The 24,247-nt window shown below is 40.8% G+C and overlaps 1 long non-coding RNA gene across 2 annotated transcripts; it reads right to left on the reverse strand.

The window, feature by feature from the left end:
* Positions 1 to 11,652: 11,652 nt before the first annotated feature.
* Positions 11,653 to 19,111, reverse strand: LOC134157795 (uncharacterized). Of its 2 annotated transcripts, XR_009962468.1 has the most exons (4): positions 16,232 to 19,111; positions 15,553 to 15,643; positions 15,035 to 15,191; positions 11,653 to 12,160 (listed from the first exon to the last, which is right to left on the reverse strand). It is a non-coding gene; the product is annotated as an uncharacterized LOC134157795 (long non-coding RNA). The 2 variants fall into 2 exon arrangements; XR_009962467.1 differs by lacking the exon at positions 16,232 to 19,111 and having other exon boundaries at positions 15,553 to 15,823.
* Between the last annotated feature and the right edge of the window lie 5,136 nt (positions 19,112 to 24,247).

Raw genomic sequence — 24,247 nt, forward strand, 5'->3', positions numbered from 1 at the left:
CACCTAAAATACCTATCCTTTACTGTAAATCATGACTAATGTCTTATGATGATGAACAAAAAATGTAGTCGTGGGTATATGAGACTGCTGGCTGAACAGCATGACGTGTCTGAAGACTCTATCAAGCCAATGTGAATTTCCATTACATTTGTTGAATAAATGAGTGACATCAATATGTAGAATCAGAAGGACCCCAAATCCATAAATAACAGCCCTCCTATATACTGCCCACAGAGGTCCAGCTTGGTTTTGCTGAAGAGACAAGTAATGCTTGCAATCATACCTAATATATTTTAAATCGGTTATATTGTTTATAGATTGCTTATGTCAAAACTGGTGAATTCTCTGGTGTGCTTTAGGATTTATGCATTCTAGTTCTTTGAAAGGTTTGTTCTTATTTGTTGCTACCTGCAAAAATATATTTCTTGGCCCCAATTCACAGTGGAACAATGTTAGGTCATTATTCCTTGAATTGTTAGGCTGTAAAGAAGCAATTTCTCACTAACCTGTGACACAGGAAATTGTGATTCTGATGTCAGGCCATTTCTGGAGTTCCTTTTACAACAATCTGTTCTTCTGTCAGCAGATGACATTTATGTATTATTTCCAGAAAGTGTAGGCTTCAGTGATTTTTGTATGTATACATTCAGTATTTCTCTTCTGCTTCTTATTCTGTGTAGCCTGGAGTTTTAATATATGATTCAACTGATAAATAAATATATTTTGATTGATAGTGCAAATACCTGGTAGCGGGTACCAGCTACCTTAAAGTACTTCTCAGAATAGTTGAGTTTCCTGCTTTTGTTTTTACCGAGATTTCTTTTATGAAGAATTGCAATGAATGAATAATGCTTGGATACTCCTTTTCTCTAGCTTCTCTGCTGAACTTAATGTGCTGCTCAGAGCTCTTCACAACAGGAACACAACCCAAACTGCTACCACAGCAAGATTTTATACCCTGTTTAACAGGGTTTGGTGTTATGAACCAGAATCACTAGTGTGGTTCAGAACTTCTGACAAGAAAAAAACAGGTATGTTTTGTCAACACACTGCAGCCTAATGCAGCTATTTTATTTACTCATTTGAAATTTGGTAACATGTAAAACATTTGACAGATGACAGTATGCATACGTTTTACCAGTAAGTATGCATATTGACTACACAGGAAGTGGTTTACTGGCAGAATACATTTTACATATACGTAGGGAACCGATGCTATAAAGTTACACATCACAGAAATGAAAGTTACAAGATAATGTACATTTCAATGTACATCGTAAAACCTTTCCACAAAAATAAACCATGTCTGTCTATCTTTTCTTTGTTACCAGGTTTTAGGATAATATGTACAGAAAGGTAGTTGTGTAACACTAATATAATTCCTTTCTTCCTGAAATATTCTCCTGTAGTAGAGTATCACTGCAATGTGTCTTTATCTTAAGTACAGTAGCTATTTAATGATTCAAGACAATTTAGATCTGTTAATACATCTATAGAACAATGGCATAAGCAGGTACTGGATAGCAAGGACCTCATAAACTTTCACCAAAAGGCTGAAAGGCATTTCTACCACCTTCTAACTATTCACTCATTTCAATCCATTGTTTCCAATGCATGGAGTTTTCCAAAATGGAACAAAAATTACAACATTTGTACCAATAAACAAACCAAGACCAAGCAAAGTCCATCCTTACAGATTTCCAAAATTTGGTTTGGACAAATCCAAGGATAGAAAATATAGTGTGGTAACAATCTCATGTTCAAGAAGAAGAGAGATTATGTTACTAACATGCATTTTATTAATCCTTGATTTCCTCAGAATCAGCAATCACAATTTTTTTAGCATAAAACATGAAAAAAAAACATGATATTTTGTTGAAATAAAAATGTGGGATACATCTGGTTCTGTGGTGAGATGACCTATTAATAGTTCAATTAATCTTCTAGTATCACTGCAAAATTCTTAATTCCAGCTGGCAGAGCCAACATGATATAACCTAAATACTAACTGTAACATTTTGAAAATGACAGGAAATGTGGGCACCACACTAAGAATCTAATGTAGGAAAGTACTGCTCTAGATTTCCTATGTATCAATGCAGAGAGAGAGACTTGTACACAGGTCATGTCAGAGCATGTAAGTCAGGCTGTTGTTGTAAATCCCTCTTTGGAGAAGCTGTGGTTTCCCCCAGCCATGCAGACAGCCCCAGGGGGAGCTGAGCTTCTCCAAGCCAGGTGCTTATGATGTGAACACCTCTGTACTGACCATGCAGATTGTAATCAATGCAAAGAACATTCCTCTCTGCAAAGATCATCTTGAGATGCTGACAAACACTGAATGTAGCTCAGTAGTCCCAATTTATTAATAAATTCCAAATGTCAGACAGAATACTGTTTAAAGTCTTTCTGTCATTCAGTCACAGCACCCCTAAGCAGCAGTAGGGTCCTCCCAGAACAGGGCTGGAAACTCAAACCAGTTTGCCCCATCTTGAGACTTCTCTCAACACGCTGCCCACAATTGGTCTGAAAAATGCGCAGTATTCTGGTATGAGCATATTTAACCCAGAAGAACTTCTCATACACCATTAAATTACATTTTCCTCTTCTGACCACACAAGAATAAATTGTGGTAAAAATAATCAGATATACCCTGAAGGATTGTGCTTGCCCTGCCTTTTCCTTGGCTTTCGCAGAACATCACAGTCGGCATCTGAAGTGTGCAACACCTTTGAAGACAGTGACAAGACAAGAGTGAGATTACCAAATACTACAGTGCTTTCCATCAGCCTGCATTGGGTCCCTGACCTTCCTGGGGGTGTTACACACAGCGCACCTCTGTGTTTCTTCCCAAATGATCTTTAGCCAATGCCCGTTTTCTCCAGCTTATCTAAAGAGTCAACTGCCCAGAACAAAGTTATTTAATCAGGTTCTGGGTAAGTCCAGAGTAAAAAAATCAAAGCAAACTCAGAAAAATAAAAACTGCAGAGCTGGTGTAACCTGAGACAGCGTATACTGTGTAGCCAAAAGGTAGAAAGCACAAACTGTACTGTAAGAGAACAGCTCAATCAAGGACTGGTGCAGACAGCATCAGGAGAAAGCCTACAACAAACAAAACCATCACCTCAAAAGACCGCAGAGAGTCCTGGGTCTTGCATGGGTGCAGACCCCGAGGAAATGTACCATCATCCTAGCTATAGTGCTTTTTGGGAGCGAAAAGCTCCAGCCACAAGTGTGATTGAGGGCATTACACAATCTGCAGCTGAGCTGCAGAGCTGCAGTCTTGTTCTCACTGCCACCTCTGAAGAGAGTTGCTGTGAGTTGCAGAACACTCAGCTCCCATGAAGTGACTCGAGATAGCTGAGCCGAAGGTACTACAGAGGCTCAGAGCATTTGTGTTGTATTTTCATTGGTGACTGTCACTGAGATTACATAATAGTGGGAGAGGGACTCATGTGCTTCTAGTGCAGTGTCAACAATACAGTCACAAAAAATTCAAGTCGAAGTGCAGCTTTGAACAACTCTCATTGACAATGGTAACAGTTCAGCGAGGGGAACTCAGCCTCATGAAGTACAGCCATCAAAGTGGAACTCTTTAATGACCTTCAGGAGCTCTGGATGATGCTGTGGGGACTCTTAGTGCAGAACATCTGGAGGAAGAGCTGGGAATGAATTACATATTTTTAAAAAATACACTTCCCTAGATTTGAATTAGTAATCACATTTTTATGACCACTTCAGTCTCCAAAAAGGATACACCAGTATTTGTTCCCACAAAAAAGGTTTGTAAGATCTTTTGGAAACAAGGCGGTTAGAGCTCCCACTTTGCATTCCACCTGAAGGATGTCCAAGCAAACATTGCCTCCTCACGTCACCCTGGGACATCATTTCAGTGTTGAACCAGAGGGAGGACTGCCATCAGCTGAGTCACCAAGACCACTTCCTGTAACTCCTCCGTGGTCTTTGAAGGATCCATCGCCTGACTGGCACTGACCTTGTCTGACCTCAGGATACTTTTGAGAGCCCAGCACAAAGAGATAGGAGTGTGGGCTAGTATCTGAGGGGCTCCATCATGCATGCTAAGCTGCATGGTTTCATTGCAATGGGTAAAAGGTTATGAAGGAAAGAAAACACAGTAGGTAATTCCCTGGTATGGAAATCACACATGTAAAGACAATTTTACAGCACCCAGCCTAGACACACTTAAGCAGCAGTTCAGTTGTGGTGCAGTGGATGGGAAGAGTACAAAACCCACAAGAGGCAGATCTGATAAAGTGAGCTGTGGGGATGCTCTCAGACAAGCAGCAAGGAAGTCTTCTGAAGCTTTCCATCCTGTGTTCTCTGTATATACCACATCTGCTCCAGAATGATGGAAGACTATTTTAGGCACATTTTATGGAGTTTTGAAAAATGTTATTGTGACTGTATTTTGCATCCCTTTGCCAGTAAAGCCAGATGACTCCACCATGGGCTACATCTCCATATGGTTTAAATCACTGGTCTTGCTCTAATTTGCTCCAGCGAAGGATCTGCCCCCATGAGTCTAACTACACAAGGTACATGGAGCTATAAAGAATGAGCCAAATAAGCTAAAACAGTGTTTCTAAAAATAAATGCCCACAACAAGACTCCAAGTGCCAAACATACATGTTAGGTCTGTCAAAATAGTATTGCCAATCCCAAGCATTCAAAATTTAGGAGCTGGGCATGAGGTTGGCTTTAAAAAAGCCCACAAGGTTAAAAAGAAACAAGCAAAGAGTAATACTTGTGTACCTCTTTTGGTTTGTATTCTTGGGGTTTTTGAGTCTTCAAGACAAACTCTGGTCCTGTTTAAAGCTTTTTGTATATTTTTTTTCCTTTCCTTTCCCTTACACCCCCCCAACCCCCCCCCCGTCCCCGCCCTCTCTGGAAGCAGCAGGGCTAGAAACTTGCTGCTAAGGAACGAATGTTAAAAGAGAGATTCTCATGTAATTGCCTGACTCCAGAAACTAAGCTTTTAAGAAGAATATCATGAGACTCATGATAAAATCATGAGAGTTGGCAACACTATTAGGGAGTTGGAAATGATATAAAACTCCCACTTCTGCAGTCTGCGAAATACTGGACTTCTAGACACAAGTTTTTTTATGCACAGAAATCCTGTCACTGCTGTATAACCGGTCTTTTCATTGACCCAGGTCTTCAGCTTTCCATTAGATCAATTCAGATAGTTTCTAGGGATCTTCTGTTTGTGTGTTGTCAAAACGATATTTGGCAACAGACGACTTGCAGCAGATTACAGATGGACACAAATGGGAATGAGTTTGAAGCAGGCTGGGAGCCTGAAGGAATGGCTATATCTGGGGAAAAGGAAATATGTCCACACAGCTTTATTTGCTGGACTTGTACAGCTCTCTGAAGAGCCAAACTCCCCCTGAGAGAGGGATCTGCAAATCCACCTTTTACATTAACAAGTTAGTAGAATCCTGGGGCAGGGAAACAAGGGGGAAAAAAGCCCTCAAAAGCAAACCCTGGAGAATTGCTTTGGGAGCTTGACACCTACAAAAGTGCATGGAAAATATTACCATGTAACAGCAGTAAGGAAGCTCCCAGCAGCATGGGGCTGCAGGATTGTCCTCATTATTATGTCCGATCAGTGCTAATCTGCCACAATAAGAAACATTCAAAGTAGATACTTGAAGAAGCAAGATCACCACCTTCCAAGACACAGCCATCTCTGAGCAGCATTTGCAAAAACAAAAAGAGGCTGTGTGACCTTTGTATGCCTGATGCTGCCACAGTCCAATGGGTCAGTCTAGTTGTAAAAAGCTCTAATTAGCACCACAAGATGCCAAGGTTCTTAACTAGATAGCAGGAAAATGGGAGATGGCTCCATGACTTTGAAAACCTATTAGGAAGCATTGATCCTCCCAAATTAAAGTTTAAAAGACTTGCACTACACTTAGGAAAACAGATACAGATAGGTTTGAGTACATCACACCTCCCCGGGGCTGTTAAAAGGCCCCCATTGCTGAGACAAGAGCACATGACAAAGCAGAAACTTCCATAAGTGCAATTTGTTGTTTGCCTTTGTATGCAAAGCTCACACATGCTCCTTCAGAAGTGACATTTCAGGTGCCAGTGGCTGCTTCACAACTAACGGAGCTTGGATCCCCATCGCTGTTTGAGCTGGGCATGTGAAATCTGTGCTGTGGTTTTGGATAGAGACATGGAAGTCATACTTGACCAATCTCATGGCCTTTTATGAGGAAATACGGTGGATGGATGATGGCAGAGCGGCGGATGTGGTCTACCTTGACTTCAGCAAAGCATTTGACACAGTCTCCCACAGCATCCTCACAGCTAAATTGAGGAAGTGTGGTCTGGGTGATCAGGTAGTGAGGTGGACTGTGAACTGGCTGAAGGAGAGAAGCCAGAGAGTTGTAGTCTATGGGGCGGAGTCTAGTTGGAGGCCTGTAACTAGTGGAGTGCCTCAAGGGTCAGTACCGGGACCGGTATTATTTAATATATTCATCAACGATTTAGATGAGGGAATTGAGTGTACTATCAGCAAGTTTGATGATGACACTAAGCTGGGAGGAGTGGCTGACACGCCGGAAGGCTGTGCTGCCATCCAGCGAGACCTGGACAGGCTGGAGAGTTGGGCAGGGAATAACTTGATGAAATATAACAAGGGAAAGTGTAGAGTCCTGCATCTGGGCAGGAACAACCCCAGGTTCCAGTATAGGTTGGGGAACGACCTGTTAGAGAGCAGTGTAGGGGAGAGGGACCTGGGGGTCCTAGTGGACGACAGGATGACCATGAGCCAACACTGTGCCCTTGTGGCCAAGAAGGCCAATGGCATCCTGGGGTGTATTAGAAGGGCGGTGGTTAGTAGGTCGAGAGAGGTCCTCCTTCCCCTCTACTCTGCCCTGGTGAGACCCCATCTGGAATATTGTGTCCAGTTCTGGGCCCCTCAGTTCAAGAAGGACAGGGAGCTGCTGGAGAGAGTCCAGCGCAGGGCAACGAAGATGATTAAGGGAGTGGAGCATCTCCCTTATGAGGAAAGACTGAGGGAGCTGGGTCTCTATAGTTTGGAGGAGACTGAGGGGTGACCTTATTAGTGTCTATAAATATATAAAGGGGGAGTGTCACGAGGATGGAGCCAGGCTCTACTCAGTGGCAAACAATGATAGGACAAGGGGTAATGGGTACAAACTGGAACACAAGAGGTTCCACTTAAACTTGAGAAGGAACTTCTTCTCAGTGAGGGTGACGGAACACTGGAACAGGCTGCCCAGGGAGGTTGTGGAGTCTCCTTCCCTGGAGACATTCAAAACCCGCCTGGACACATTCCTGTGTAACATTATCTAGGTGTTCCTGCTCCAGCAGGGGGATTGGACTAGATGACCTTTTGAGGTCCCTTCCAATCTCTAGCATACTGTGATACTGTGATACCTTTACACTTAATCTACTTCCTTAGCAGAGACTGCAGTCAGGAAAGCAGTACAGCAAACTTAGTTACTGGTAGGGGAGAAATAAATGTGACCAATACTGATCTCTCTTACACCAAAATAAGCAGGAAAAAAAATCCATTAAACTTCGTGAATGACACTAGCACAAGTCTATCCCCAGAAGAATTTCTGAAGATTATAAATTTAACATTCCAGATGAGAAAACCTGGACTCAGCTGAATGGTCTTGTGATTCATGGTTGTCTTTCCCAGGATCTGTACCAATTTATGAGTTTGAGTGGAACAGGAAAAATCTGGTAGCTCTAGTGGAGTTTGCCTTGAATTTTGAAACCAGACCTGGGAACTGGAGAATCTCGCACAAACACAGGAGCACCGGGATTGCAGATTTTATTGCTGGGACTTTCTGAAGACCTGGACCTGTTTTAGTGAAGGGAGCTCACCACTTGCAAGGGAGAAGGGCACTGAAAATACCTGCAATACACAACCAGGAGAGTTATCAACTCTTAGAAAGTAGGTTCAATTCCTTTAGGGTTTTGTGTCATAGTGCTGGACTTCCTGAAATGCCTAGTGTCCAGAAATCCCAGAGAGCCACAGTACATAGCCAAGATCTGTACAGAAATATTTTGGCCAACACGCTCCTTTCTGAAGAGCCCCAAAGTAGCTGTGCAAAGCGCATACATCTGATGCTCTTGGGAACCATACATGCTGCTTCATATGCAACAAAATGTCAGAACGATGTATAGTAAGCTCTATAAATAAGCAAACAAGCATACTGAATTTTAAACAAATTGGTGAAGAATGCGTTACCATGTTTATTCTGGTTTTAATGTTTTCTTTGTACATGAAAGAGTTCAACTACAAAGCTGGTAAGTTGACGATGCTCATAAGCGCACAAGAATTTCAACTACGACAATCTGCCATCTAGTGGAAAAGTGAAAATCGCACCTCAACCAGGCACTGAAAGTGCTAAAAAAAAACCGCAAAGCCCATAAAGAGTGGAATAAACTATTTTAGAAAGGCGGGAGATGCACAGGCAAGGTTCTCCATGGAGCAGTAACTCCAAGATGGCATTTTAATCTCCAAAGGGCAGTGTATCTGGTCAAAAATTTATAACATATATATGTACAACATGTATTTATACCATATATGATGTTCATAATATTACTTGTGTGTGTGCACTTGCATGTTTACAATATAACTAGGCAGAAGTTAATTAGAAGTCATCATATCCCGTCCCTTGAATGTGATAATTGAGCACAGCCTAAATTATCTTCTAGCTACCCAACAACATAATTTCACACAGCTAAGGGAGACGGAACATGTTTTCAGGGCAGTCCTAAAATGTAGAGACAGCCAGATTTCCCAAGAGGAATCTGTATGATTCTGCTGTCAGTAGCCAAGCAATGCTGACCTGTGCTTCCAGAGTCCGGGGCACATGTTGCTAACTGCTTTCTTAATAGTGAAGCATTTTCATCACTTCCACACACCCTCTCATTTTGAAGCACAGGAAATCTAATTCTCAGGATACCCTTAAAGACAGCAACTTCACTGAGTGGGACACATCACTGTAGCAGTGGGAAAATACTATTTTTGGAGGGAGCTGCTTAGCAGTGCTAATGTGTAAGGGTAAGCACTTTCCAAGAAGTGTGCAACTTTCTCTTTATGGTAAATGTATTCATGGAAGTTTAATGGTAACACTGGCTGTTAGCTGTGGGCTATCATGTGCATTTCTGTCATCTCTGGAAATCATTTCATAGCTGTTGCTGATTGGCTTTTTGCTTTGCCTGACTCTGGGAAAAATAGAGGTATCACCAAATCACTCCTCAATTTTCTTACACATTGTGATCCAAGTAATCCCCTCCATTGTGGCCAGGGATATTCAGAAGGGAGTCTATTTTTTGGTGCCTGATTTTAGGTCTAGACAGAGCTAGTTTGTTTGCTACTATTGGTTTTATACAGATGTGCAATTCCATGTGATGGGAAGATGTAATTTTAATGACTGGCTCTGGTTTGTTCTCTACAGAGCTCAAAGACTTTTTTTTAGTATGAATTTTCAGTGATTAGTTTACACAAAAATGTAATTGTCTAAGTCCAACTCTGCCATCTCCTGGTAGATTTTAAAAGGTACTGTTCAATCTAATAATTCCTGGCAATAATCTGTATATGCTGGATGTAAAAGATTTTTGCTAAAGATGCATAGCAGCCTTCCAGTATCTGAAGGAAGCCTACTAGAAAATTGGAGAGGGACTTTTTACAAGGGCATGCAGTGACAGGACAAAGATTAATGGCTTTTAACTGAAAGAGAGTAGATTTAAAATTAGATATAAGGAAGAAATTCTTCATTATGAGGGTGGTGAGGAACAGGTTGTCCAGAGAAGCTGTGGCTGCCCCATCCCTGGAAGTGTTCAAGGTCAGGCTGGCCAGGCCTTTGAGCAACTTGATCTACTGAAGGTGTCCCTGCCCATGGCAAGGGGTTGGAACTAGATGATCTTTAATGTACCTTTCAACCCAACCCATTCTACAATTCTACTATTCTAAGATATTTATGGTAAAGACACTCATCATTGCTAGAAATATCTCCACTTGTCAATGAGAGAGATTAAAAAGTGATTTACTTCTGAACTCTTTACATTTTGTTTTGGATAATGAAAGGTTGACATTTGTTTCACATTTGTGAAGAGCTGGCTTGTAGTCAGGTTCACTTCCCAGTTCTCATGCAATAGCTCCATGCTGCAGTGTTTGAATTATAAACAGGGGAGTATTTAAACTCAGGCAATTTCTTTTCCTCCTCACTGAGGTCTAGGTAGGAGCCAAGTTTTGAACAAAGCAGTTCAGTCAATTATATGCAAAAGTTATTATAAAGCAAAGAACCATTTAAACTTTTTGGAAAACAGATTCTTTGCACAGTGCCAAGAGGCAACTTGAAGTGCTATCGTCATTGAAACCAGTGACCTAGCCTGTCTTTCACATTGGGACTAGATAACTTAAGAAGGAGTAAGAAACCCTGCTGTCAGAGTGACTCATCTTGGTCTTTTCCTCCTTCCCTGTACAGCCAGCAGCTGGCAAGCCATGGAAAATAAACACCTTGTTTTAACTGTGGTGATGCAGTCACGCCTAGAGTAGCAACATGAACTTCCCTTCACCCTCTATCACCATTTATTTCTCAAATGACCACCACTTGAAATGAAATCTTGGCTTATTCAGTACCTGAAAAAGCCTCAGCCTCATCTCACCCTCACCTGGAAAAGGTCTGAAGCGCTTGTCCTCTGTGCACCGAACAAAAACCCTGTGCACCAGCAGGGAGCCGAGCTTCAGGCACAGACCTGAACATTGCCATGCCATGTCAAGCTCAAGGTGGATCTCCTGTCACCAGGTCCCCAATATCCAGGGTGGTTTAAGAGACCACCAGCTTGTCAACCTTCATTTTCATTCTCACTGTCTAATGCTCAGAAATCACTGATGCATGACTACTTGCCTCACCTCACTTGCGTTTGGAGCTTTGATTTGAAGCCACATCAAATTATGCCAACCTTTCAAATATGCAGACATAGATTAAGTTCTTTTGCAACCCTTCCCATTCTTTTCTTTTACCGTTCTTTTCTTCTACTACTGTAATATATGCACCTAGAACTGCAAAGTCACGAGAAGAACAGTAGAAAATAAAAGAAGCCACAAAGGATCTACAAATTAGTGCCTTACATCCAGCCAGCCTCATCTCCTACCTCCCGGTCACATCAGATTATGATCTTTGTCCTCCTGGTTTCCTACCTGATGCAGCGACTTGTCTCCTGTGGCATCTCAGAAGAGGTCAAGCTTGGCAGCTGAAAAAGCCAGATGTCAGGGTCTACAAAGAAAGTTTTCAGCAGTGGCAGCTGCTTGTCAGATCACACTCCCCCAGAGGCTTACGTTTGGCTCTGATAGTGCATCTGTTGGTGGCCATGGCTGGTCTTCCTGAAAGTCATGTGTGGGATCCGCTCCCAGAGGGAAATTCAAGTTTCTTCTCCTGAAAGGCAGTCTCCACTGATTTGCAGCTCTGGGAACTTGTTCTTCCTTTATTCTCATATTCTCAGAAAGAGTTTGTGTTCAATTTGTATAAAACTGAGTTACCAAGAAAGGCTTTATTCCATAATTTCTACTGAATTTTCTAATTAATTTAAAAGGAGAGTGAAACCACTTTTAGTTGTGGGTTGTTTTGGGGTTTGCTCTTTTTTTCTAAATAGTAATTTCCATAATAACAAATATATACATTCTTATTTATAAAAGTTTTTATTCACGGATAAGAGTTGGCTTTGGGTGATTTATGATGAATATTGATCTTCATTTGAAGTAGAGGAAATCAAGTAGAGAAACTGAGATAGATCCTTTTGAACCCAGGCACTCCATAAGAGCTTAAATGTCTTTGCTTATGACCTTACCTTGTAATCATAATGATCGAGCAAGGCTTAAGAATCACACTTTAGAAAAGTCAGCATTTGCCCACAGATTGAAAAGATTTAGGACAAAATAAACATGCAGACCTGTGTCATTAAGTGAGACTTCACCTTGAACTGTGAGTCAGGCAAATACCATGTCTGTCTTCAAGAACTCTTCCTTTTCCTCTGGGCAAGTCTATTGGAAGTTGGCCTTTGTTACTGCTGCTGGCACTGCTCTTGTCACTTGGGTACAGACTTGGTGGCTGGTCACAGACCTGGGATTCAGGATTTTGGCTGCCTGTAAAAGGAGGATAGCACACTCACAAAGAAGGCACAGTATATTGAATATGTTGAACCCTCTCAGCCACTTATTTGGACACTGAAATACATCAACGATATCTGATGCAAAGACATTTCAGATTTTACATTTACTGTTCTTTAATGTTATGAAGTGTTCCTCCTTAGGATTTTCTAAGGATTCAAGGCACAAAGGGTACTCTTGAATTTCCATTTACTTAGCTCAGACCCTTCTTCTCCTGGGAGGTTTTAACTTTTTTTTCTGCTTCCCTCTGTCCTTGTCATTTCTTTAGATTTTTTTGTCAGATGCCACTGCTCACTGAAAACACTGCTGCTGCTGAATGCAAGGCAGCATACAGGCTCTTAATAAGGATCCTGTACATCAACTCAACATAGGCTCAGGTAATACTGAAGTTTAATCTGAATAACTGTAGAGGATTAAAAGAGTTTTCACAATTTCTATGGCTACTTAAGGAGGCAGCATCTAACATATGTGAGGAACCTGGTCATTATTCAGTCTCCTGATAGCATAACCCTAGATACAACCAGAAATTCTTTCTTTTTCACACTTAAACATCATATTTGTGCCTTCCCTGCACACAAAGTTTTCTGGAATAGCCTCATCTGAGTTAACTGTGATGATGTGAACTGTGCTGATCAAGACATCCTTCATGTATTAATTCTACAGCAGCTGTAAACAGCAGCTTAAAGGATCACCACAAAAGCTTAATGAGTGGGTTATCATAATTACATTAAAAGAGAGACAGGAACTACAGAGAAGCCCTGGCATGCAAAGAGAGCTTTCAGAGGTGGACATCTGTCTGCTCATGATGACAATTGCAGGGGCTTCAGGGTGTGAGCTAGAGGTTATCCTCTAGTGCCAGGCTCCTGGCACAGATGTCACATGAACCTCTGCTTTGGCACCAGGGAAGCAGCCATATACAATCAACATTGCAAAAGCTGCAGCACCTCCTCCCATGTCTTTCAGGGGTACTGTCTCACTGCTGTTGGTATTTGCAAGGGGATCAGATGTGGTTTACCATGCCACAGCACATGGGCATAGTCACGGAATCCGGTTGATTCCTTCTTGTTACCTCCACGCCAAAGAGATGCTCAGCTGTGATTTCTGTCCTACCTCCAAAGCCAGTGAGCTGTGTGGCTTGGTAAAAGGTCTGTTCACTTTGAATCGGTGCTGTTACCACCATGACAATTACATTTTTTCTTATGTCATGGCATCAACATAGAATTGTAGTTTTTCCTACCTGTTTTGCACTTTTGCTACCCGCAGTTCAGGTGATGCGCACAGAGGGTGGGGCAGGGACAGCCACCGGCCAGGCAGTAGATGGCACCAATGTACAGCAGTTACCGTGTGCGCAAAACCAGTCACAGTGCAAAAAATAATTCCTAACATCACACTGCTGTCGCTGCTTCCAGCCTTTCTGTTTAACCTTGTCTGATCTCAGGACATCTTTGCTAATGATAATCTCCCCATAGTAAAACTCAGATCCCGGCATCCTCCAGTGTAACCACAATCACGGCTCTCTCTGATCAGTTTTCGTCTTTTCTTCTGATTTTACCATTGTAAAGAATCAGCACAAGAGATAGGAGCTGGGATCTCCTCATATCTCTGCTTCATGGTGGGAGTATATCACTAATATCTTGTACCTCTGCCTTCCCAACTGCAAACCTGGGGCAATAGTCAGAGTACCTGTGCAGACACTTGACTGCAAGTTGACAACCAGATATGGATGTGGAGGGAACTTCTCTGGGAGGTGTACTGTTGCATCTCATGTGGTGTGTGTCTCAATGCCTTCTCTGTACTCTGGACTTGCTTCCCAGGAACCATCTGTAAGTCTTCTCTAAAACAGATTGCGAGCTATCACAGGGACATTGGACATCAGCAGAACTATCTCTTTCTTGCACTTTTTCTGCAATATATTATACTTTCAGTTTCCCACCTTTTACTACTGCTTTTAAGTTTCTTACAATGTTTTATGGCTCATGATGTGGATTTCTGTACAGAAGAAAGAGGCACATATAGGCACATATATAAACCCTTGAAACCTTGACGTGTGTTGACATGGTTGCCTGCAACTGTTGAGGTCTGTTGCTTGTGCAGTCCTAATTTCTTGGTGCACCAGATATTGCCTTGCACTTTGTTTACCTGTACTCATAACTCAACTTTAGATCTGCACCAGAATGAGGAACTCTTGTCTTCATGGGTTTGTTTACAAAGGGGAGCACAAAGCAGTATAGTCATTATAGTGCCATTCATTGCCATAGCACTATCTTAAATACCTCCTGAATGACAATGATGGTGCCATTCACTGCATTCCCTCCCTGCTTCTGTAGTCACCCAAGGCTCAGTTCCAGGCTGCCAAACTTAGCTAAGTATTTCCCAACTCTGCTCATGTTAGGCCAATTGTTTGTGCTGTTTAACAAATAAACTTAGGAGGGGTGTTCATCTGAGACCTACAGGGTCACAGTTTCTCCAAAGACACAAAGAAAAATACCTCTAGAGTTGCAAGAGGCTTTTCTAACTACCATATATCAAGTACCTCAAAACATTATTTCTATAGAACAGATCATTTTTTGTGAAACATTGAATAGTGATTAAAAAAACAAGAAAACCTGGCAAAGCTGTCACTGTCCTCCTACATCTTTTAGCCAGCTCTTCTTTTTGATAAACTCATTATCAGCCCTGTATAATTTTCATATTCCCAGCAATTTTTCCATTTGTTCTGCCTCCTTCTCTCCTACTCTCGTTCCACTTACAAAGGAGTTTGTTTCAAGGAACTTTCAGTTTTAAGAGCAAGTTTTAGTTATGGTGTGGTGCCTACCTGAGTTCATTAAAAGATAAGCTCTCTTTACTCACCTGAGTCAGAATAACCTTATGCTGAATAACATTGAGGTGTTTGGGGGAAAACTCTTTGGCTCAGGAAGAAAAATTATAAAAGTCTTCAAGTCTCAGTGACCTCTCCAATAGTCCTTAAAATCCTCCTCCCTGGGGATTACAGATGGTCCAGTAGACCCTACAGAGAAATTTAGGAGACAGAGACTCTCTAGAAGCACTGATTTCTCTTCTGCCCTTCTCAGAATTGCTTAAATCTCTGCGGTCTCTTTTCCTCATTTCTCCTTTCTTTCTTTGCTAGGGTGCAGTTACGAGATCAGAAGTAAACAGTCATATATTTGCTCTGTGTTAATAAAATCATATATAGGGTCCTTCATCCCTTGTTCTGAGAACAATAAAGTAAAACATTTATGAAGAATTAAAATCCACTTTGTTCTGAAACAACCTTGAAACCCAAAGAAGGATTTCACACCAACAGGCACTTTTAGAACATTATGACTCATATAAGTATTTCTGGGTCAGAGGAAAAAAGGGTTATTTACCTTTCACTGAAGAACAGCAGTCCTTCAAGAGAGAGGAAAAAGAGAATTGGAACAGTCTAGCTGGGTCATCCACATCAGGTCTCTACAGTCACTGCCACCATATATGAATGGTTAGTATGGAAAGAAATACATACTCTCTTTTTAGCTACCACGTAGCCCTAAACATCTCTAATGACAAAACAGCTCTCAGTTCCCATTTTAAACTTTCAGCATCAAAGATCAAAAGCTTCAGAGACTGGACCATGCAAAAGGAGAATAGGATAAATTAACAACATAGCCAGCTGGACTCATGGGCATTTGCAGGTGAACCTGTGTGGGTGATCTTAGATTACTTAAATTGATAACTATTACTTGACCAGTTGCTATAGGTTGATACAGTATACAAGCTTCGGGACATACAGTCCCTGGGAAATGGACTGTGCACCATGCTGTAGAAGAGGCCAAAAACGTAGGAAGCAAAGACATGCTGGTATTTGCTGTATAAATGTTCTTCCCTCAGCTCATATCTGGTCACTGATTTAAATATGGCTGTATGAGGAAAACATACCAAATAGGTACATTAGTCACAGCACAGCAATACTCAGTGTACCACTGAGTGTACACTCACATCCTTTGACACTGTGTATCCTTGGGAAGTGTCCCCATCTCTGAGTCGTGTAGGTCCCAAAACAAAACTCACTGTCTTGCCATGTTGAGCAGGATCTGCCTCTGCCAGGGTGTAAGAGTGAGGGCTATCAGGAGCTCGTGTTATTAGGGCTTTCTGTACACCAGAGAGCCTTGATGCAGATCAGCAGAAAGCCAGCAATGCCAGCACATTAAAAAAGAAAGCAGATTCTTCTTTAGTCAACGCTGATGAAGTTTACACTCCTTTTTAGATGTACAGCCTCAAGCATCAGTGATCTATGAATGCCTGAAGTTAGAAAGGTACGTATCTTAAGACGTCTACAGGACACGTATCTTGGTAATACATGGTATCCTTTGAGACACCTATGTGCAAAGGTGTATTCCCATGGGAATTACTTTCCATCATCCCCACCCAGCAGGCTTGAAGGGGCTACAGTTTCTCTTTCAGAGAGTTAGAAGCTGTTTAATTAGAGAATGCTGAAAGGCCTTAAAGATCATTTTGGGTAGGGAACATCAGCTAGTTTAGCTTTGTCAGAGGAGGAGGATGAAATAAAGGCAGGCAACTGCTATTCTGGCTCCTACATATGCTCAGTAGCTAGACCTAGTTAGAAAAATCTACTCTGACGTTCAAGGCAATACAGTCTATTTGTCAGCTGATCAGCTTGATGAGGACAGTCAAATCTGACAGCGATAGAGTGGAGTGAGGACTGTCCTCCACAGCTCAGCAGTGCCATGGCAATTCAGAGAGAACATGGGACTTAAAGTGTTTTTCCAACATGGAAAAAAATACCTAAATTAGGATCTGCAATTGTGATAATTTTGTGTCATTGAAGTACCTTGGGGGATGGTGAGAGATAGATGAACATCTAAAGAAATGCTTTCCATAAGATTAAAAGAATAAGGCAGAACACATGGAAACACCAACAGTACTGGGAAGACTAACATGCTTGTTCTGTGCAACCACAGTAAGATTTCCCAAAGATGATATGACATCATAGTTGTCACCTAAAGGTGATACAATATCAGCATCCATCTTTGTAGGAAAGCAGCTATCCAGGAATACTGGATCAAATCTGTGTGCCCAGCATTAAAGTGTCTTTCGTAACTGATGCTGAAGTTAGAAACTCAGTCTTCCTAACAAAGTAGTAGAGCGCTTAATCCCACGAATTTCAGGTGCCTAACAAAAAAAGTTTTAGGTGAAGTCCTTCTAAAGAACAGGTTGGTGTGAAAGTGATGTTTTTGGGAGACATGAAGTCAGATTTACCAGCCACTCAAAAGTCCTGGATCAAAAGCTTGGTGCATTGACTATATTAGAACATAAGGATGGTTTTAAGTTCAGTGTTGGATCAGAGCTCAAAAAAGTTCCCTGTTGTAGTCCACTGTGAGACTTGCCATTTATGCTTCTGCTTTACACATTTTAATCTATCTTAATTCATGCAACAGCTTTTCCTCTTCTCCAATCATTCCCACAAAAACTATTAGAAATAGTTTTTAGACATCCAGGTAGCCTGTATGAATTGGCTTTCCCTTATCCACATGCTTGCTGACCCCTTCAAAGAATCCCAGTAAATTGTGCTGCATGAGCAAAAAAGGCTCGTTTAAGTTCCTTGCCATACCATTCTCTGCCCATCAGATACTGGCCAGTTGTCTTATCCTGATATATTTCAAGGGAGATTTGCTTTTATTCTTGATGCCCTTTCATAACAGTTCTTAGGGTGTTGAATCAAAGTACCCTTTGGTCACTATTACAGAGCAATACTTTGACTGCTTGATGATCTATTCCTTCGGCCATACATCCAAGATATTTAAATTTCCAATAAATTTGCAGATGGTACTTTTTTCACTTCCTTTTCTGAGGCAAATAAGATACTTATACTCATCAGCTGTGGGCAGACAACTTGACATAAAAGGCAGGGTTCAAAGCCTGAAATTTTCTGCATTCTAATTGCCAAATTGCAACAAAAATAAAAGATCTTATCTGAGATAAATTGCTGTTACATAATTAACACTACTTACATGAAAATATGTTATGTTCTAAAAATGCTAGGGGGTAAAAAAAATACAACAACAATGATGAGATGAAGGAAAAAAAAAAACAGTGTACTCCAATTTTCAAGCACGAGTGGGAAGGAACTGCAGAACGCTGGGACAAAGATGTGTAGGACAAATATATCGCCTGCTTGTGTACTGTTACCAAAATACTCACTGAAACACATGGGGCATAAACAACCCTATTTAGAATACACGATTGCACACATAGTCAAAAAGCTGGGAAAATAACTTGAAAACCTAATGAGCATCAAATGGATACTGTGGAGGAAAATGCCAGAGAAATGGCAGGTGTGAAGGCTACGTAAGATCATCTTCGATGAACAAGTCAAGAGGGTTATGAGTACTTAAGATTTGTATCACTTCTTCAGATTATAGATGATAGCACTTAACAGGAGGATGCTACTGACGAATTACATTGTCAAAATATTGTTGTTATATAGGCATGAAGGGTAAAATATGTTTAAACACACAGTTTTGGATATAGTGAGATATCTGTTCAGCTCAAAGGAAAAGATGCAGATATTGCTTAAAAAGTAGGATCCTTTCTGCAATCAAAAATGTGCATGCTGGGATAAAAACGTTCATGTGAGCTGTTGGCATGACATTTCAAGAAAAATACAGAGTCTGAAAAGAACAAGCATGAAAGGTCATGGATTATAGACCTCTGACCAAGAAAGTGTTTATGACATTAGTGTATTTGGAAGATGCTTGGGATACATAATGATCTGCAAATATCCAAAAGATTACTTTACAGAGTCAGTCAAAATTTGTATTTAGCTGCTTTAAAATTGTGGCAAAGAATAGACTGATATCAAAGTTACTGACTGTAGGGGTAGGGAAGCTGTAAGATCACCTAACATGACTGGGGAATCCCCACAGTGGGAACTTCTATACATGCATGTTAAATGACTGTTGGGGGATATACAGGTGGAGATGATCCTCTTCTGCATCAGGGGACCTCTTAAAGTCCCTCCAGCCCCATCAATGATGTCTGTATTTCTATGAAGTTATGTACAAGATTAGGTATTAATGAAAAGATAACAATGACTTAACTCAGCATAATTTTGTTGAACTCATATCTGTATATTGTAAAGACTGATTAAAAAAAAAGAAAAGTTCAGACTTTAAAAACAGAATTTCCCCTGAAAAATATTTTTTATCAAAATACTTCAAATGGAACCAAATATTCTGATTGAAATTAAAAAATGCTCTAATTTAGGAGCGTTTCCCTGGTAACCAGAGACACTGTCATTCTGTGGTCTTGTTCTTCCTGTTCTCCTCTGTGTGCCAGGCTTCCAGCTTGCCCAGCACTCCTGTGGCTGGAACTCCTGCTAGGACTGCTCCCCCTTCTCCCAGAGAGTGGACCATGAAACATGGTATGTGCAGCCCAAAGTGGATGCAGCGCTGGAAGAAAATAGGATCAAGAGGAGCCCACAACATACTTTCAGTGAAACCACATGACAAAATACAAGTTAATTATTCTTTTTTTAAAATTAATCTTTTTGGTTGGTTGTGGTGTTTGGTTTTGGTTTTTGGGGGTTTTTGTTTTTTTGGTGTTTTTTTGTTTTTTTTTTTTAATAGCTGTCCCTTGTCCCCCATAGACAGCTTGAAGACCAAAAAGCAATTTCTGAGAAATTCCAGATAGCATCTAATGCCTCACAGGAAATTATCTAATTCTGGGTTTTTTGACTACTTTGGTCTCCCTTAGGTGAAGAGGTTGCTTTTGCCAACATTCATTGTAGCCACTGGAAGTGTCAATATTGCAGCTTCCCCTAAATCAAGATTCAGCCTCAGCCAGGCTGTGCCTGGGGGCTCAGCACTGGGCTGAAAATACAAGAAAACAAAACACTGATAAAATAAACATACCTTATCCCAATTCAGTGGGAAGTCTATCACTCCATATTAATAATGTCTCTTCCAGACGAATGATCCGGCGGGACAGCAATTCCACTGTCCTGTGTTCACATTTCAGAGGGGGACTCTAAAAGGAGCAGCTGGTTGACTTCGTGTAATAGGCCAGCAATTCCAGCAGAGCCCAGAGGGGTATTTGAGGCAATATACTTCAATAACAACTTCATGCAGGACTCAGGTGAACGGCAGTGCCCCACCTAAATATTTGACCTGAAGCTGCCACTGAGCAGGCTTTCCAGGCTGACTTCTTTGATGGATCAATTTGGAATGTGTTAATGGCATTACTCAGCACAATAAATAAAATGCGACTCACCTTAACATTTCTTGGAAGTAGTCATGGAGTTTATGACACCCAGTGGGAACAGCAAGAGAGGGTCATCTGGAAGGAACAGGGAAACATGCCGAGTGCTCACATGGGAAATTTCAAGAAACAGATGGAGAAAATATCAGAATTCTCAGTAGCCCCCAAGGAACAGATGAAAAACTTTTGGGTCAATAAACTAGAGAGTGAAAGGCTCAGAAACAAGGTTTGTGGTCAGATTATTTAGTCCACGTACCGGGAAATGCTAACGATCCACTAGATCCTCCAGTCTTCATGGCTGCAAATGTTTGAAAACTGAGGTGAAGCGGTAGAGAAGGTATTTCTCATGTTATTTATGGGAAATAAAAAATTACTTAAGTGGAAAGGAAAGATTTTTATCCTCTGAAGAACTTCAGAAGGAATCTGGATTTTCATTTTTTAGATGATAAAATCAGTAGAAGAGAGGGAATTTTCTAACCTGATCATCAGATCTCTTACTGAAGACTCAATTGGTGCAGAAACACAACACAGCAACAGTTTCAGATGGAAGTGCCATTTGAGGATGTTAAATTACCCAAAGGGTCTTTCACATGAATGCTCCAGACTGAATAGCATGTGCGTACACATTCTAGTCATAGGTCCAAAACAAATTAGGAAGCTAATACACACCCTCCACTGGGATTTAATTGACCATTAGTTTCCTAGGTTCTGAAAAATCATGTCATTATATCTAACTTATTTCTACATTGCATTTTACCCCCATAGGATCCCAGTGCTATATACGTTTTAAAAAAATGCATCCTCCACCACAAAAATGCAATTGCTTTTTGAGGGTGAAAGCTTCTGCCCAGCAACACTCCACAACTGGTGTGGACATTTTTACTCAGGAATTGAAAAATACCGTATCTTGCTACAATTACACAGAAGAATGTGGGTCAGACAAACATAATTACCAATTACAGAGCTTAGGCAAAGATGTGGCAGTAACAAGCTCACTGCTGGGAAATAGCATAGCTAGTTCTTAATAATAAATTTCCTTTAGACATCAGCCTCTCCCCAAAGATTCACACAAATAAAACGTAGCAGAAATATAACAAAATCCTTTCAAACGTCTAAAGGGAGTTTATCTTTTGGGAAGAAAATGAAAGATAAAAATTGAAAGTCATTATAATTTCAGGGCTAACTGTAGCTATTCCAAAAAACCACCTTTCATGAGCAAGTTCTTGGGATTTCAGCAGTGCAGCAAGTTCCACAACAGGGAGCTCAGCTTCGTATCTGAGTCTTAACGCCAACTCCCTAGGATTTGATACCTCTAATAATGCTGAACTGGGAGCTTGGTTCAATACTAACTTGGAAAGTGACAGTACCAGACTCAAGGGTGTAACTTCTACAGAAATAACCCAAAATGTTCTTGCCAGAGCATCTTTACATGTATACCCTTTGATCTCTGAAGCTGGTTAGCCATGCTGTGGGGTGACTGAATTTGAAGATAAGTCTAAAGAAGAACTGAGCTTTGTGCTTTGTTTGTGAGCCATTAACTTCCCTGTACATGGGTCTCTGTTTGGAGCAAGTATTGGCAACATATTGCCTGGCTTGTTTCCTTTGAGCATGTGATTCACCACCTTCTGTATTGTGATCAGTGGTAAGGCAGCCCTAAACACCCGTTAGCTGCAAAGCATACACTTCATGTGGCAAACCCTCTGATTTTATGGTTTCTTGTATTTCTCATGAAACAGTTAATCTTGTGACTCTCTGAGTCTGAAGATTTTGCAACTGTCACAAGGCTGCACCAGACAGGTACCTCGGTCAGGTATTTGGACTTTCTTTAAACTCCATAAAAATAACAAACAAAAGGGTTGACCTTTTACTGTACGTGCATGAACACAGGATTTAAACAGATGCAGAAAAGATCAAGAATTTCAAATAGGCCCAGGAGAATGCCATTCTGCAGGAGTATATTAGGGTTCAGCATAAAATCTCACCATAGGAAAAGAAATAAAATGAAATAAAAAATAAGTGTAAAACCCAGGAGTACAAGTAAAGGGGTTGAACACTGTACTCTAGTTCCTGGTTTCTGACACTGACAATAGATACAAAAAGGTATGTCTCTTTCACTGAGCAAATGTCCAGGTTCTCCTAATTCCAGCAGCTACAGCTCCATCCTTATTTGAAGGACATTATAGAAAAGTAAAACATAGCAATAGAAGAGGTACAGACAGTTCACATACTTCTGCACATGTCTAAGAAGTACGTCATCAGAGATAACTGTATTATTTTGTTTTTTATCGTAAATCTTTCATTAGCCATCTGTAACTCTCAGTGGTTTTCAGATCCCATGTTCATGCCTAGAACAATATCCACTTGAAAAAAAGAACCCTAAGGGCAGCATTTTAGGTAGGGAGAAGGCAGTTACTGAAATAGAGGTAGGAGTAAGCCACAGTCTTGCACTTAAACCCAGCCATACCTCACCAAGACACTAGATTTTATTCTGAATAAGTAAAAATATCCAAGTAACAGAGGCATTACATGTCTACAAGATGCCTTTCTAAAAAAGATATGCTGTGTTTCAAGTATGAGCTACAGGACCAGATGCTGGAATCTGGGTGAAGAATTATAGCCTGCATTTATAGGAGGTCAGGTCTGGCAACCACAACGGCCTGAAAAATTTATTAATCTCATTTGAAAGATGGAATGCAATCTTTAAGTTAATATAAATACACCATCTGCAGCAGTGAGCCCTGAGGAAGGCATCAGAATATGGAGCAATTTAGGCAGAGAGGAATGAACCAAATGTGAGATAAGGCCAGAATGAAAAGCAAACTCTGATGTCTGTTATTCCCTGGAGAGGATGAGGTTCAGGCCTGAATCTGGTGCAGAGATTCCCAAATCTGACCTGTGTTTCTGGAGAAATTTTACTAATCTCACTAATCCTGGGTGCAATGCAGTTCATTGAAATGAGAGTGAGGAATTGATCTGATGACAACATGCACTTACACATTTACATAAGGAAAAGATTCTGCATCCAACATGAACTACTTATTTTGCAAGTCATTCTGATTAGCAAAGAATGTATCAGTCATACAGCTGGAAAGTGACATTATCTTAAGAGCTTGTAATTAAAAGTGGGCAAAATGAAGACAATTGCAGCTCATGCTTCCCAGTGGTTAATATCCTCCAGCTGAGGAAAATTATGAGAAAAACAGTGAGTGGGAGGAAAAAATCAGAGACAAAAACATGAATGAAAATCAGAAGTTCTTTCAGAATAGAGTCAGACCATCAGCATCACCAAGGACAGACTGGCTACCTCAGTGGTAAGCCAAAAGTATTTTAAAGATTCAACAAATGGGAAAAATACAGCAACTGCTTGAAGTGCAGAGTTGTGATATAGGAGAAACCGATACTGAAAAATAAAGAGATTGGGAAAAATCAGTCCATGGAGATGCTAAGCAGGATTTTTCTGAGGTTGCTCAGATTGCATAGAGTAAAACTACAAGCAACAATATAAAAAGCCAGACTTGCTCAATAAATGTTTCTGTTTGGTATTTTGGAAAGTAATAGCACAATGGTGTTTATATGAGACCAAGGTTGAATAAGTACTTTCCAGCCCATTAGGAAATAAGCAGGATGTTAAACATCATCTAGTAGAGATAAACATTTTTAAATCAGCAGGCCTGGATAAATCACACCCAGGGGTCCTAAAATATTTGAGTGAGAAAAACTCTGGCTCGCTAATGTTAATTTTTAATAAATTTTAATATCAGAGGGATTCCAGGTGACTGGAAGCAGTGTAGTAACCTGGGAAAAAAA

This window comes from Pezoporus occidentalis, unplaced genomic scaffold (genome assembly GCF_034315485.1).
Source record: "Pezoporus occidentalis ecotype Australia unplaced genomic scaffold, CSIRO_AGI_Poc_V1 ctg12, whole genome shotgun sequence".
Lineage (NCBI taxonomy): Eukaryota > Metazoa > Chordata > Aves > Psittaciformes > Psittacidae > Pezoporus > Pezoporus occidentalis.